Source organism: Capra hircus, chromosome 18, assembly GCF_001704415.2.
Source record: "Capra hircus breed San Clemente chromosome 18, ASM170441v1, whole genome shotgun sequence".
Classification (NCBI taxonomy): domain Eukaryota; kingdom Metazoa; phylum Chordata; class Mammalia; order Artiodactyla; family Bovidae; genus Capra; species Capra hircus.
This window is the reverse complement of record NC_030825.1, coordinates 33,449,501-33,466,729: the sequence shown is the minus strand read 5'-3', so window position 1 is coordinate 33,466,729 and position 17,229 is coordinate 33,449,501.

Here is a 17,229-nt window from a genome sequence, read left to right as displayed (position 1 = left end):
CATCAAAACAGAAAATTAATAGGGAAACACAAGTCTTAAATGATACATCAGATGGGATGGAGCTCATTGATATCTTCAGGACATTCCATCAAAATGCAGAAGAATACACCTTCTCAAGTGCACATGGAACATTCTTCAGAATAGACCACATCTTGGGTCACAAATCAAACCTCAATAAATTTAAGAAAATTGAAATTGTATCAAGCTTCTTCCCCAACCACAATGCTCTGAGACTAGATATCAATTACAAGGAAAAAAAAAAAAACTGTAAGAAACACGAACACATGGAGATTAAACAATACATATCTAAATAACCAACAGGTTACTGGAGAAATCAAAGGTGAAATCAAAAAATTCATCTCAAAACCTAAGGGATGCAGCAAAAGCAGTCCTAAGAGGTAAGTTTATAGCAATACAATCCTTCCTCAAGAAATAAGAATAACATTGAATGGACAACCTGGAGAATGCAATGGCACCCCATTCAAGTACTCTTGCCTGGAAAATCCCATGGATGGAGGAGCCTGGTGGACTGAAGTCCATGGGGTCACTGAGAGTTGGACATGACTCAGAGGCTTCACTTTCACTTTTCACTTTCATGCATTGGAGAAGGAAATGGCAACTCACTTCAGTGTTCATTCCTGGAGAATCCCAGGGACAGCAGAGCTTGGTAGGCTGCTGTCTATGGGGCTGCACAGAGTCAGACACAACTGAAGCAACTTAGCAGCAGCAGCAGACAACCTAACTTTACACCTGAAACAATTGGAAGAAGAACAAAAACCCCCCAAAATTAGTAGAAGGAAAGAAATCATAAAGATCTGAGCAGAAATAAAGGAAAAATAAATGAAGGAAACAATAGTAAAGAATAATAAAACAAAAAGTTGGTTCTTTGAGAAAATGAATAAAATAGACAAACCTTTGTCCAGACTCATCAAGAAAAAAGGGAGAAGAATCAAATCAACAATATTAGAAATGAAAAAGGAGAGGTTTCAACAGACAATGCAAAAATACAAAGGATTATAAGAGACTATTATGAACAACTATATGGCAATAAAATGGATAACCTGGAAGAAATGGACAGATTCTTAGGAAAGTTCAATCTTCCAAGAATGAACCAGGAAGAAATAGAAATTATGAAAAACCCAATTACACCACTGAAACCAAAGCTGTGATAAAAAATCTCCAAAAAAACAAAAGCCCAGGACCAGATGGCTTCACAGGAGAATTCTATCCAACATTTAGAGAAGAGCTAATGCTGATCCTTCTAAAACCCTTCCAAAAAATTTCAGAGGAAGGAACACTTTCAAACTCATTCTATGAGGTCACCATCTCCCTAATACCAAAACCAGACAAAGACAACACACAAAAGAGAAAACTACAGGCCAATATCACTGATGAACATAGATGCAAAAATCCTCAACAAAATTTTAGCAAACAGAATTCAGCAACACATCAAAAAGCTCATACACCATGATCAAGTTGGGTTTGTTCCAGGAAAGCAAGAATTCTTCAACATATGGAAAACAATCAATGTGATACACCATATTAATAAATTGAAAGATAAAAACCATATGATCATCTCAACAGATGCAGAAAAAGCCTTCAACAAAATTCAGCACTCATTTATGATTAAAATTCTTCCCAAAAAATGGGCATGGAAAGAACCTACCTCAATATCAGTTCAGTTCAGTTCAGTTCAGTCGCTCAGTCGTGTCCGACTCTTTGTGACCCCATGAATCACAGCACGTCAGGCTTCCCTGTCCATCATCTTGGAATGTGAAGTCAAGTGGGCCTTAGAAAGCATCACTACAAACAAAGCTAGTGGAGGTGATGGAATTCCAGTTGAGCTGTTTCAAATCCTGAAAGATGATGCTGTGACAGTGCTACACTCAATATGCCAGCAAGTTTGGAAAACTCAGCAGTGGCCACAGGACTGGAAAAGGTCAATTTTCATTCCAATTCCAAAGAAAGGCAATGCAAAAGAATGCTCAAACTACCGTACAATTGCACTCATCTCACATGCTAGTAAAGCAATGCTCAAAATTCTCCAAGCCAGGCTTTAGCAATACGTGAACCGTGAACTCCCTGATGTTCAAGCTGGTTTTAGAAAAGGCAGAGGAACCAGAAATCAAATTGCCAACATCTGCTGGATCATTGAAAAAGCAAGAGAGTTCCAGAAAAACATCTATTTCTGCTTTGTTGACTATGCCAAAGCCTTTGACTGTGTGGATCACAATAAGCTGTGGAAAATTCTGAAAGAGATGGGAATATGAGACCACCTAACCTGCCTTTTGAGAAATCTGTATGCAGGTCAGGAAGCAACAGTTAGAACTGGACGTGGAACAACAGACAGCTTCCAAATAGGAAAAGGAGTATGTCAAGGCTGTATATTGTCACCCTGCTTATTTAACCTCAACATAGTAAAGGCCATATATAAGCCTACAGCAAACATTATTCTCAATGATGAAAAACTGAAAGCATTCCCCCTAAGATCAGGAACAAGACATGAGTGCCCACTTTTGCCATTATTATTCAAAATAATTCTGGAAGTCCTAGCTACAGCAATCAGAGAAGAAAAAGAAATAAAAGAAATCCAGATCAGAAAAGAAGTAAAGCTCTCATTGCTTGCAGATGACATGATACTGTACATAGAGAACCCTAAAGATAGTATCAGAAAATTACTAGAGCTAATCAGTGACTTTACCAAAGTTACCGGATACAAAATCAATACACAGAAATCACTTGCATTTCTATATACTAACAATAAAAAATCAGGAAGAGCAATTAAAGAATCAATCCCATTCACCACTGCAAGAAAAATAATTAAATATCTAGGAATAAACTTACCTAAGGAGACAAAAGAACTGTACACAGAAAATCATAAAACACTGATGAAAGAAATCAAAGATGACATCAACAGATGGGGAAATATTCCATGTTCCTGTGTAGGAAGAATCAAATATTGTGAAAATGACTATACTATCAAATGCAATCTACAGATTTAATGTGCTCCCTACTAAATTACCAATGCCATTTTTCACAGAACTAAAACACAAAATTTCACAACGCATATGGAAATACAAGACTCCGAATAGCAAAAGCAGTCTTGAGAAAGAAGAATGGAGCTGGAGGAATCAACCTTCCTGACTTCAGGTTATACTACAAAGCTACAGTCATCAAGACAGGATGGTACTGACACAAAAACAGAAATATAGACCAATGGAACAAGATAGAGAGCCCAGAAATAAACCCACGCACCTATCGGTACCTTATTTTTGACAAAGGAGGCAAGAATATGCAATGGGGTAGAGACAGCCTTTTCAATAAATGGTACTGGGAAAACTGGACAGCTACATATAAAAGAATGAAATTAGAACACTTCCTAACACCATGCATAAAGATAAACTCAAAATGGATTAAAGACCTAAATGTAAGACCAGAAACTATAAAACTCTTAGAGGAAAACATAGGCAGAAACCTTGATGACATAAATCAAAGCAAGATCCTCTATGACCCACCTCCTAGAGTAACAGAAATAAAAACAAAAATTAACCAGTGGGACCTGATTAAACTTAAAATCTTTTGTACACCAAAGGAAACTATAAGCAAGGTGAAAAGACAACCCTCAGAATGGGAGAAAATAATAGCAAATGAAACAACTGACAAAGGATTAATTTCCATAATATACAACTAGTTCATACAACCCAATGCCAGAAAAACAAACAACCCAATCAAAAAGTGGGAAATAGACCTAAACAAACATTTCTCCAAAGAAGACACGGATGGCTAACAAACACATGAAAAGATGCTCAGCATCGCTCATTATTAGAGAAAAGCAAATCAAAACCATAATGAACTGTCACCTCATACTGGTCAGAATGGCCCTCATCAAAAAGTCTACAAACAATAAATTCTGGAGAGGGTGTGGAGAAAAGGGTATGTTCTTCACTGTTGGTGGGAACGTAAATTGATACAATCACTATGGATGACAGTATGGAGATTCCTTTAAAAACTAGGAATAAAACGACCATATGACCCAGCAATCCCACTCCTAGGCCTATACCCTGAGGAAACAAAAATTGAAAAAGACACATGCATCTCATTGTTCACTGCAGCACTATTTACAACAGCCTGAACGTGGAAGCAACCTAGATGCCCACTGACAGATGAATCCATAAAGTTGTGGTACATATACACAATGGAATACTACTCAGTCATAAAAATGAATGTATTTGAGTCAGTTCTGATGAGATGGATGAACCTAGAACCTATTATACAGAATGAAGTGAGTCAGAAAAAGAAAGATACATATCATATGCTAACGCAGATATACGGAATCTAGAAAAACGGTACTTAAGAATTTATTTACAGGGCAGCAGTAGAGAAACAGACATAGAGAACAGACGTATGGACATGGGGAGAGGGAAGGAGAGGGTGAGATGTGTGGAAAGAGTAACATGGACACTTACATTAAAATAGATATCCAACGGGAATTTGCTGTATGTCTCAGGAAACTCAAACAGGGGCTCTGTTTCAACCTAGAGGGGTGAGATGGGGAGGAAGATGGGAGGTAGGTTCAAAAGGGAGAGGATATATGTATAACTATGGCTGATTCAGGTTGAGGTTTGACAGAAAACAACAAACTTCTGTAAAGCAATTATCCTTCAACAACAACAACAACAACAACAACAAAAATTAAAACAAATCCTATGAGCCGTCTTAGAGCAACATGCAGGGAAATCTGTTCATTCTACTTTTAAGGCATTTGCCTAAGACGTGGGGAAAAACAAACAAACAAACAAAAAACACTATTGCTGTTAATATTTAAGATTCCAAGAGACAATCATTCCATCTTGAAATTTGTTCTCTTATGTATCTTTCTAGATTCTCAAGGATTTTGCACAAAGGATGCCAGTATTTTAGAGATGACTATCACAGTGCTTCTGTGGGCAGGGAGGCATAGAGTATCATGGGGCAGTCTATACTTTGCAGGCACAAACATCTGACATGGACTACATTACTAAATCTCTCTAAGACAGCTTTTATTATCTAAAATGGGTAATAGCATCCACCTCTTACAGGTTTGGTAAGAATAAACCAAAATGATAATGCACTTGAAGAGGTTAGCACAGTGCCTGACAGCTTATTTTTAGTTTATTTCACAAAGAGTTACAGAGATTGATCTTTCTACCCTGTTTGCTATTTTAATAGTTGCCATTGGCACAGGGCATGGGTGGTACCATGCCTCGCCTTACTTTCTTCCGTACTACTTGATAGTATTTGCACACAGAGAATTGTAAACCTAAATGTCTCAGTCCACAGAGATGATACAAATATGGGACTGCCTTGTATTTCAAGAAAGCTATTGTCCTCTAGAGACAGGAAGATGGGCAAAATTACCTATAAAATTCTTTACAGCCTGGAGGATCTAACTTCCTAGCCATTTATATTTTCTCAAAGGATGTTTACTTATGTTCTGCATAAGGCTCTCTTGATTGAATGGTGAACTATGTCAGTAGTTGGTACCAAAAATGGGAGTGTCTTCCCAGCAAACAACAGCAAAAGCAAAAATATTTTCTATTTCTAATTTTTACTCTTGAATTTGTGCAGAGGTAACCTCTTGAACAAAGTAAGCTGAATATTCATCATTTGGAGAGCACCTGAATTGACCTGAATTTCCCCTCCCTAAATATTTATCCCACCTATTAGTCCTTGGTTTGTTTTTACAAACATATATTCACATGTGTTTGTATCTCTCCTATACACTTTGGTTAAAATGAAGTTCTCCAAACGAAGACAAATAGTAAATATTTTTTTGAAAACATCTCAATGGAGACTCATGTTATAGCATATATAGGGTAAAAAACTGCACTCCAATAAGAGAATTACAGAAGACAGCAGGGAGAATTTGAAAGGAAAATGTGAACATCAAGGACTGACTTTTATCAATTCTTTAATGAATTTGACTATTCATCTATAATTTAAATAATCAATTAATTGAAAGGATCCATTACTTACCATGTTATATGTTAGCTATCAGTTAGATATAGATGTTGGGGATATAATCTGTGAACAACTTGGTCCCTGAATTCAAGGAATCCTGAGTTCCAAGGAGGAGATGTGTTTGCAGTTAAGCAGTTGTTTTCATAATTTATGATGGATGCCTTAAGAGATTCCTGCAGTATGTACAGGAGAGGGACCAAAAAGTTGAGTGATGATCCCCTTGTTGTGATTGGGAAGGTAGAAAATAGGTGGTATTTCAGTTGAATCTTAAAGGATATATAGTTGTTCATTAGAAGGATCTTTCTGCACTGAGTTGAAGCTAGATGGAATTTCATTAAAGAGTTACATTATCAGAACATTAGAATGTACCTTCATTGATTTTCACATTGCAGTTATCTTTTTATTATTCTGATATGTTTTGGAAATAAATAAGAATATGACCCTAGAAATGGAATGCACAATATTGTCAAAACTAAAATACACTCACTAACATCATACAGAAGCTTATTGCTAGCTGCTTCAATGCATTAAATGTTCTACATACATCTTCTCATTTAATTTGGACCAAGACAATATGAAAAGAGCAAAGCATTCCCACTTTATAGATGAGGAAAGTAAGGTGCAGGCAGGATAAGCAAATTTCCTAAAGGCATATGGCAAGAAATGAAGACTCTTAGGACCCACTCTAGGTCTCCTGAATAAGAATTCATTCACATTTAGCCAAGATCAGAAGTGATTCTTACACATAATAATGTTTACAAACATATATTTAGTGTGGCCTTACCACTATAAATCCTGTACATCTCAGGAAATGGTTTCACCTTACAGTTTCCCTTGCTTAATTGCTAATGAATCTGTCTTCCTTTCATGCAGTAATAGTATGCCGTCCCTGTAAAGAATGTCCCTCTTTCTGAAACAATGGGGAATGTACTCTTGCTCTTTTCATGTGTCAACTTATCACATATGTGGGCCCATATCTGAATATATAGTAACTCTCTTATTTTTTGCTCTCATCTAATCATTTCAATTTCTTTAACTATTACATAAATGATATCATGTCTATACCTCATTCTTCTGGTGTCTCATTTATGAGCTGACAGTAGCCTGACACTGTCCCTCTTAAAACCAAGTCCTATGGAATGAACCAACTATTGCTGATATTTTCTTTGTGTGAGAGAATACAGTTAGACAATTACCCTCCACAATCTGAGTATTCTGAGGCTATCATTAATTGAATAACACCAAACATCTCATTGAGCCAGTGGTCACCTTAAATGACAGCTGCTGTTCCCAGACACCAAAACAGGTCATTTCCCTGGCCTGTTTTTATGGGTCAGATTTGGAGAAGTGGGCCTCATACATGTTCATCACACTCTGTGCTAAAATCTTATATCAGAAATCCCCTTTGCTCTTGAAAAGTGTTCAGTAATTTTCTTCTCTAGGACCTTCAGACATTTTGAACATTCAACAAGTAATCAGGGACTGTAATTGTGGATCATTTAGGCAGGACTAAATGTATCTATAAAAGCTGGAGAAACTTACCCTTCATTTATACTTAAAATAAAAAAAAAAAAAAAAAAAAAAGCAACAGTTCAACGAGTATCTAGACCCTGGGGAAGCAAAGATGAGTAAGTGTCCTTGCTTTACAAGAGGTCACAGACTAGAGAAAGAGAGAAATGTAAGTAAAAGCGTAATCATAATGGAAAGTATGAGCATAGTTGTATAAGAAACAGAGAGGAATAAATGATTAATAGCCTCAGGGAGGAGAGGAGAATTTCACAGAGAGATGGCATTTGAGCTGTCTTATAAGGATGATTTTAATAGTCAAAGAAGATAAAGAAGTCTCTCCAGGTAGAGAACTAAGTTGTGAACAGTCAGAGAAGAGAATCTTGAAACAGAGTATTCGGATGATGATAAGAGTTTAGTAAACTGGATTCAGGAGATGCGAGGGGAAATGCAGGAGATAATCTAACACCAACTTGTATTTTAAGAAGATCTTGTATGATGAACCATAAAGTGAGAATTTAATCTTTTGAGCACTGGGGAGTCATGCAAGATTCTTCTTGAAAAGAGGCTACTGTAATCTGTGATTAGAAGTTAAATTCTGATGTTAAGTTGGACAACAGATTTCAAGGGAAGGGAAAGTGAAAGTTGAAAGATCTCTCAGAAGCTTGGTACCAAAGTCTAGACTAAAGTTGTTGAAAGTCCTGTTAGACCAGTGTTGGTAAATGTATCACCCAGATGTAAAGGACCAAAGCACATTAACAGTAATAAAAGCACTGCCAGCACAGCTGTTTGATTCCTAAACAAAACAAACGCTTGAAGCTCTTAGAAACTGCAAGGGAATTAATTTCAGTTCCTCAGTGGTAAAGGGAACAATCCTCAAGCACATTTTCTACTGAGTGTTTTCCTGGATGAACAAAGTAGAAAGCCTGAGTACACAGTTAATGAAATGAATAAATATTCTACCCATTCAGAAGAAATTTGTACAGTAAATCCAGGAAAGTAGAAAAACAGCTTTGAGAATAAATGATCAATGAAAGAAAAGTCATATCATATCCAGAAAGAAATAAAAGTATGTAAACCTCTGTGTATTTTAACCAAGAAATCACTTAAACAGTAGGGAGTGAGAGTTGAGGAACATAACAATCTTACTGGGGTCTTGAGGATGCTAAGGCAATTCAAAGCATTTTACCTTTTTAAAAAGTGTGTCCCCAACTCAGTGTCTTGTTTAATCTAAATATCACCTGCAACAGATTGCTGCTTTCGTCCACATTTAACTGGGTAAGAAAAATTTAGGTTCTAAGAGATTGAATAGCTGATTTATTAATTTTTTTCATTTATTTTTTAAATAAATTTATTTTAATTGGAGGCTAATTACTTTACAATATTGTATTGGTTTTGCTATACATCAACATGTATCCGCCACAGGTATACACGTGTTCCCCATCCTGAATCCCCCTCCCTCCTCCCTCCCCGTACCATCCCTCTGGGTCATCCCAGCGCACCAGCCCCAAGCATCCAGTATCCTGCATCGAACCTAGACTGGCGATTCATTTCTTATATGATATTATACATGTTTCAATGTCATTCTCCCAAATCATCCCACCCTCTCCCTCTCCCACAGAGTCCAAAAGACTGTTCTATACATCTGTGTCTCTTTTGCTGTCATGCATACAGGGTTATTGTTATCATCTTTCTAAATTCCATATATATATATGCATTAGTGTATACTGTATTGGTGTTTTTCTTTCTGGCTTACTTCACTCTGTATAATAGGCTTCAGTTTCATCCACCTCATTAGAACTGATTCAAATGTATTCTTTTTAATGGCTGAGTAATATTCCATTGTGTATATGTACCACAACTTTCTTATCCATTCATCTGCTAATGGACATCTAGGTTGCTTCCATGTCCTGGCTATTATAAACAGTGCTGTGATGAACATTGGGGTACACATGTCTTTTTCAATTCTGGTTTCCTTCGTGTGTATGCCCAGAAGTGGGATTGCTGGGTCATAAGGCAGTTCTATTTCCAGTTTTTTAAGGAATCTCTACACTGTTCTTAATAGTGGCTGTACTAGTTTGTATTCCCACCAACAGTGTAAGAGGGTTCCCTTTTCTCCACACCCTCTCCAGCATTTATTGCTTGTAGACTTTTGGATCTCAGCCTTTCTGACTGGTGTGAAATGGTACCTCATTGTGGTTTTGATTTGCATTTATCTGATAATAAGTGATGTTGAGCATCTTTTCATGTGCTTGTTAGCCATCTGTATGTCTTCTTTGGAGAAATGTCTACTTAGCTGATTTAATACTCAAACCCCCTTGTGGTACAGCAAAGAATGAAACTGAGGCTTCTCTTAGGCTAAATCACAGAAGTTGTTATTTTTTAGGTTGAATTGTTTAAATATCTGGAACTTGGTATGGTTCAACCCAATGGATCCCAAGTAGAGTGCTCTAAAATTTTAAATCAACAACATGCTAATTTTATACTGGTTCCATGGTTGCAAAAGCAAATTAATTCAAAATGTCAAGTGAAATGTCAAGCAAAATGGTTCTGTATCTCCGTTCAGATGGGTATTAAACTGGTCCATGTTTGTCAGTGAAATGGATATTAAAGGAAAAGCTGTTTGAACATCATCCTTTCTCTTACCTTCCACAGCATCACCATAAATATTCCTTTCACTCATAGACTGCCTTCTTTAGAATAATATAGATCATAAGATAATGCATTAAAGATATATTAGATAATATAGAATTATATGTATAACATAAATGTTACCTTAGACCCAAACATGAATACAAGTGTTACTTTTTGTTCCAGCTTAAAACCTGAAGACACATTTTTTTTTAATTAAAATGTATCATTTCAGGAACTATATTTTTGCCTCCAGGTTTCTGGAAAGAAAAATAAGAGAAAGATGTTTAGCAACACAACTGTAAAGATGAGTCTGTGCCCTGGGAATTATGATAGTTGGTAGAAAAAAAAATGAGGTAAGGTGCCTTGCAGGAAGAGCCAATCAAGAACCCTTTGAATCATGTACTTTTGGTTACAAGGTGAAGGCCACAGGTTTTCAAGGACCTTTGCTTCATTATTTGCTTTTAATTGAAAGCCTGTATCTGCAATGAGTACAAAGGATTCTCATTATCTGAACTTCTATCTCAGACCTTAAGGAAGTTTGTCCCTCTACTGACCTTTTTGCTGGTTTGTTTCATCAGCACACTTTCCAGTGGCTGCATATAGAGACCAAAGCTACCCATGAGGGCACAGAGTCTTTGTAAAAGACTTAAATATACCTACCCAAGTTCCTATCAGGTCTTTGCTCTTACAGCCCCAACGAGAAGCAACTGGAAATCCTTCCCATCTTGGAACAACTCCAAACATCTAGAGGTATGTATTTTTTAAATGTGGAATGAGAATATGTTTCTAATAACTGATAGTTCCATTCGTGCCCAGAAATCACAAATACATTTTCTCTCCCTCTTTCTCATGGCACCAGATGTCCTACTTTGGTATTACCCCCTACAGCCTAAAATCTTTCTCTCTGTCATCTGCTCTTTAATGTAATATAATGTGGAATTCCCTCAAAAATCTGATTATTTCTCTGTGATATCCCATGTGACTTTTAAATCTAATACCCAAAAGTACTTCTCGCCTGACCTAAAGTGAAAACCACATTGTGTCACTCTCCTGCTTAAAACCTGAAGATGTTTTGTGTATACTTCAGGATAAAAGTTAAGCTCTAGATTCCATCACAAAAATGCCCATGGTGTGATCTCAGCCAGCTTGACTCCCTCAAGTCATGCCATGCTATTGCAGTCCTGCAGACAAACCTTGTTTTCTTTCCTTTCTAGTTCTCTGCACAGGCTGTGTTCTTCTTTCCATAAGGAGAAGCCCTAGTAGACTCAGACCTACTCAAAAAACAATTTTGAGTGAGGATAAGTTAGTACTGCTCCAGTGTTTCAGACAAGCTGTGTCTCTCTCTACATTTAGCAATTATCTTACAGCCATACAATTTTTTTCCCTCCCAAAGATGGACAGCTGGACCATGACTTCTTTGAGGCCATGAACTGTGCCTTCATTTCACATTCTTTTCTTTCATTACCATTCCTGAAAGAGTAAATACCTAAGTTGAATGAACAGCTTAAATTAACACAATACTAGTAGTTGAGAACTCACCGGGTATTAAGTATATAAAGCAGACTTTAATGGACTGAAGACTACTATGTAGTAAACACTTAGATCTTAGCATTATTCCCTTGCTAATCCATTGTGCCCTTGCTGGGCACAGTCTATTGGCCCAGTTCACCTATCAAGTTGGATATGGGTAACTGTCTTGAAAGGAATCTCTCCATTCATCCAAAAGGTTACTCTTAATAGTAGTTTGTGCAGAGAGAGGATTTGGCATGGCTCAGTGACTGCAGAATTAAGCTGTTTTCATCTTTGAGCCCACACACACTCCTAGTCCTTACTACCATGAAAAAATGGAAAACCATGCCTAAAACTGACAGAAGTAAAGCTATATTAAGGACAAGCAAATTAAATTTTGCTTTCTCCTACTCTTTATTTTTACCTGACAATGTCAGGCTGATCTTCACAATTAAGACTTTTTAATTTCTAAATGCTCTTCTTGAACACCTAGCCCATAGAGATAAAGAGATTTAGGGTCAGCAGAGAAATGGTCATTTTAAGTAAGACTAGGGTAGCTGTCACAGAGAGGTGGCAATTGGAATATGGAATAGCCAAGGCAGGGAAAAAGTGCTTAAATCAACTTTTGGAAATGGAGGAACTAAAAAAATGTTTATCCCTATCCAGGAGGACAGCAGAAGTCAGCACAGAAAAGTAAAAAGACAAAAATATCTGGCTAGAACATTTTTTAGTCCCATTCCCCTCCCCAAATAGTAACTCTTCGGGAAATTTTGAAATCCTTTGTAAAGTGGTTCATTTTTAACTAGTTCAAACCAACTGCTGTTGGAGTGCTTTAAAAAGGTAAGGAGGCTGATAATCTTAACTGGTCTTGGATGCGACTTGGGTGTGGATATTTTTGAAAGCTCCTAGTTGATTCTAAGCATTTTTCCAGCACTGAGAAATTACGACTCTAGTCTTAATCCAGATCTGCCTTCTGTGGTATTTTAAATGTAAGCATTTAAGTGATTCTTGCTTTTATTAAACTGCTAATTAATATGAGATTGACACATGAGCCTGTCTATTGGTACTGGCTCTGCTCTTAATTTCTGCTTAAAGCCACCAGGTAGCATCAGGTAATAACAGCAATAGTAATACTAATTAATACTTATTGAGGTACTTTTCTTAGTACTTTATAGATAATAATCCATTTAGTCCTTGAAATAAACTTATGAATTACCTGCTATTATATAACCCATTTCATTTTACAGAAGAGGAAAGAGAGGCTCGGAAAAATTGAGTCATCTGCCTAGGACTGCAGAGTAAGTAAAATAAAAGGTTATGCTTTGTGGAAACCAGTGATTCATGCTGAAGCTTGTTCAGAATGATTTGATAAACATTCACTATAGTAGGAAATGTAAGGTTTAAGGGCATGAGTTCTGGTGCCAACAACACCTGATTCTACTGCATAGTGGCTGTGCAACCTCATACAAAACACCTAAACTCTTTGACCATCAGTTTTCCTATTTGTTTAAATAGGGATTACAATAGTTTCCACTTCACAGTGAGCATACCAAGGCCCAGAAAAGCTTAACAGCAGGGACTCACAGAGTCAAGTGGCCGAAGAATTAAGATCTAGATACCTTGACTTACAGATTCATTTTCATTTTAGCTTGATGCTTCTTATTTGGGAGCCAGATTTGAAGAACTTTGGATACTTAGGTAAGTAACTGACATTCTCTAATCATGTGAGGTATGACTCAGTACAGACAACATATCAGTTCTCTGTAGGGACTCAGCCCAGGAGTTTAAGATAGTTAATAAGTTAACTAAAAACTCTATGAAAATTCTTGTTGATTAGTGCATTTTATTTTATTTATTTTTCTGAAAGCACAGAGTCTGCCAGATCTGTCAGTCTCTAGATCCCAACATGCAGATTATGAGGCCAAGAATTCCCCTAAGGTTAGAGAGATATTTCCTCAAGTTTCATGTGATGTACCATGATATAAGAAGAGGAGGCATCACCAAAATCACAAGGAAACTCTGCATTCTTGCCTTACCGCTTTCTGAGTGCTTTCTGTATTGTACTTCTGTGGTCTCCATGTTCTTTAAAGTAATGAGCCACAGACAGACAAGGAGGCTTATGAAAGAGGGCATTTAGTTTATCTGTAACCCCACCTAGCACTCCATTCACCTGCAGGTAGGCAAAAGTTGAAACTGCAGTTTTTGGGCAAACTAATTTAATGTACAAGCAAAAACCAGTTATATTTTTAAGCATGAGACATTTCACATTGGTCTGATTGAGGTAATCTGGCATTTGATACTTCAACATGCTAGCTGATACTTCAATGTGATTGGATTTATTGAAAATAAATTGAAATTCTATTTTCTAATGTTATTACAGAAAATGCTTTTCTTCTTCATTGAAGCAATCTGTCATTGATTTTCTAACTATGTTTTCTATATATGAAATTCAATATTTCAAAATTAAAAAATATTTACCTTACAAAGAATTCACAAATCTATTAATAGCTAATGCAACTGGCTCTTATCATATTACAGGTACAGTTGCATATGTTACTTCAATTGTTATAGCAAATTCCATGAGATACCATAACCATCATCATCTCCATTTTCAAATAAACAAATTAAGCAAGAGAAACAGCGTATGTTTTCTCTGGTAAAACAAGTAAAATTTTCTCTTAATAATTAGGCTTCTGCTGGCTTTCATAATTGTCTTGCTGTCAGTATAAAATATGACCAATTTATGTATTATTTTTATTTCAGATAGAGATGGTCAATAGAATTGGAATGGTTTCATTAAGCTATCTGAGATGACATATATCCTAGGGATGCTTAGAAGTGACTGGAATGAAGATTTAACTGGAAAGGACCAGCTTCTTTAGAACTAACCATTTAGGAAGTGATGAGGTGCTAATTCTAGTACCCACATTAGGACACCTCTGTTTAGATCTTACTGAAAGGCAATAACATAGATTATTGCCATGTAAGCCTCACTTAAATCCAAACTTTTTTTTTCTATTTTAAATAAAGGTAATGATTCCTATCTTTATACCACCAGGGTTTTGATGAACACCAGTTGAAATATTTACTGTTTCTTCAAGATATTTGTGTGTGTGTATATGTGTGAGGCTCTGGAATTTCAGGAGGGGTACGGTGATGAGTGCCCTGACCACAGCTCCCCTGCTCCTATGAGCACAGCTCTTCTGTTTCTTTTACATTTTGATGTTTGAACACTTGAAGAAAAGGGCACTTCCTATAAAGAATAGATGTGTTTAACAATTTAGATTATGCATGAAAAAATATACATTATGGTATACAAGTAAGGTATTTTTATTACTCCACTAGCCTTATATTTTAAAAGGGAGAGGGTGCTGTTATTTTCAGGGAAGGAGGAAAGTGGATGAAAAAGCACTTAAAGATTAGGGAGGCCAGTGCTCGACTTACGTTTTAGGTAGGATTTCTTTGGCTAACAGAATCAACAGGATAAATGTTTATTTCTTTATTTATAAAGAATTGACTCATGATTATAGAGACTCAGATGTCAGTACTTCTATTTAGAAACATGTTATTACCACAAAGTCAAGAAGTTGGGGATCCAGGAGAACCCATGTTTTAAGTTACAGTCCAAAGACCAGCAGATACCCAGAAAGGGCTGATAATTTACTTTGAGTCTAAAGATAAGAAATAATCACTTCAGTGATTGGTCCAGCTCAAAGGAAATCAGACAGGATAAGTTACCTATTATTCATATGGGAGACTCAGACTTTTCATTCTATTCAGATGCTCCACAGACTGGATAAGGTCCACCCACATTGGGGAGCATGATTCATTTTACTCAGTGAATGGGTTTACACCTTACCCTCAAGAGAAACACCCTCATAGACACACTCAGAATTATGCTCTACCACAGAGCTGTGCAATCCATGGCTCAGTCAAGTTGGAACATAAAATAAATTATCAAAGCTTCCTACTCCGCTGCATACTGAAGTGACTGGATAAACCACTTAAACTGTTTAACAATCAACAAAATGGGCATGAGAAACCATTCAACATAAGGTTATTTGAGGATTAATTATGCCACTGTCTATGAAGTATCTTTTACTCTATGAATTATATGTTTTTTATTCTGCAGCCTTTCATATTTATGAACAATTTTTTGCCACTTATACATATAATGAAAGATAATAAAGATAAAATAATTAGGAATAATACAAGAAGACTTATAGTCTGGTTAGATTGCTCTGTAAGAGAGTTTTGCTTCTTGTGTCTATGTTTTCCAGGGACCAACCATGAGAAAGGCTGAAATATTCTGACACACACACACACACACACACACACACACACACACACAAACAAATGAATACAGGAAGTTTACTGATGGCAATAGGTGTTAGAGTTAAGCTTTTCACCGAATGATGCATAACACTTTTGTATCAGTCTAACATTTGTCAGACTTACATTTTGTTTTTAAAATGAAAGTAAAGTACATTAAATCATAACTTCTGACTACCTACACTGTCAGTTTGTTGAATATATGTGTTGTATTCAATTCATAGTTTGTCCACAGTTACACTTGATTTAGGAAACTTTATTAGTTATGTATTACTACTTAACAGATTGCTACATGCTTGCAGCTTCAACTATCACACATTTATTGGTTCATATCAGGAATCTGATTGTTGTTTCTTCTGTATGGCTACAATGAAGGTGTAGTCAAGAACTAGCTCTTCATCTGAGGGCTAAACTGTGGATGAGTTCATTTCCAAGCTCATTTAGGTTGCTGGCAGAATTGTTCTCCTTATGAGTGAAGGAATGAGGAACTTAGCTCGTTGCTGGTTTGTTCTTATGGGTCACTGAGATCCTAAAGACCTACTGTAGTTCCCAGATAAATGGTTTTCCTACAGACCGCTCATGATACATCTGTTCACTTCTTCCCTACCATCAGGAGAGTGGGAGAAACTAGTGCAGGTCTCCATAAAGGATTGGGTCTTATATGTAATGCAATTACAGCTGATATCCCATAACCTTTGACATATACTGTAACCTAATCAATGGAGTGACATTCCCTCACCTTTGCCATATTCTATTGGTTTGGAACAAGTTACCAGTCCTCTTCACACTCAAGGAGAAGGAGTTATACAATTCTTTCTGGTGTGAATACCAAAACAGGAACATAACTGGAGGTCAATTTAAGGTCTTCTCATGACAGAGACTTGAAGAAGAAATATTAGTAGCTATTAGAAAAATGTGAGATGGACATTTTATTTTAATTCATCATTTGTTAAGAAATGTAATTTCCTGAATGTAATTCAGTAACTTCGGCAAGGTTCTTATTTCTCTTTATAAAAGGTTGGAAGAGGCTTTATTTTCCATGGTGACACAGGATAATTTTTAATTACCACTCCACAATATAAATGTGTGTGTGTGTGTGTGTGTGTGTGTGCGCATACACATAAACATGAGTACTCAATTTGGGCTAACCTTAAAACATACAGCAACGTATTGGGGAGATTCTTAAAGATATTCAATTTTCCCAATTCCTTAGGGCATTTTGGCACAGATTTTGAGTCCAAGGACAAC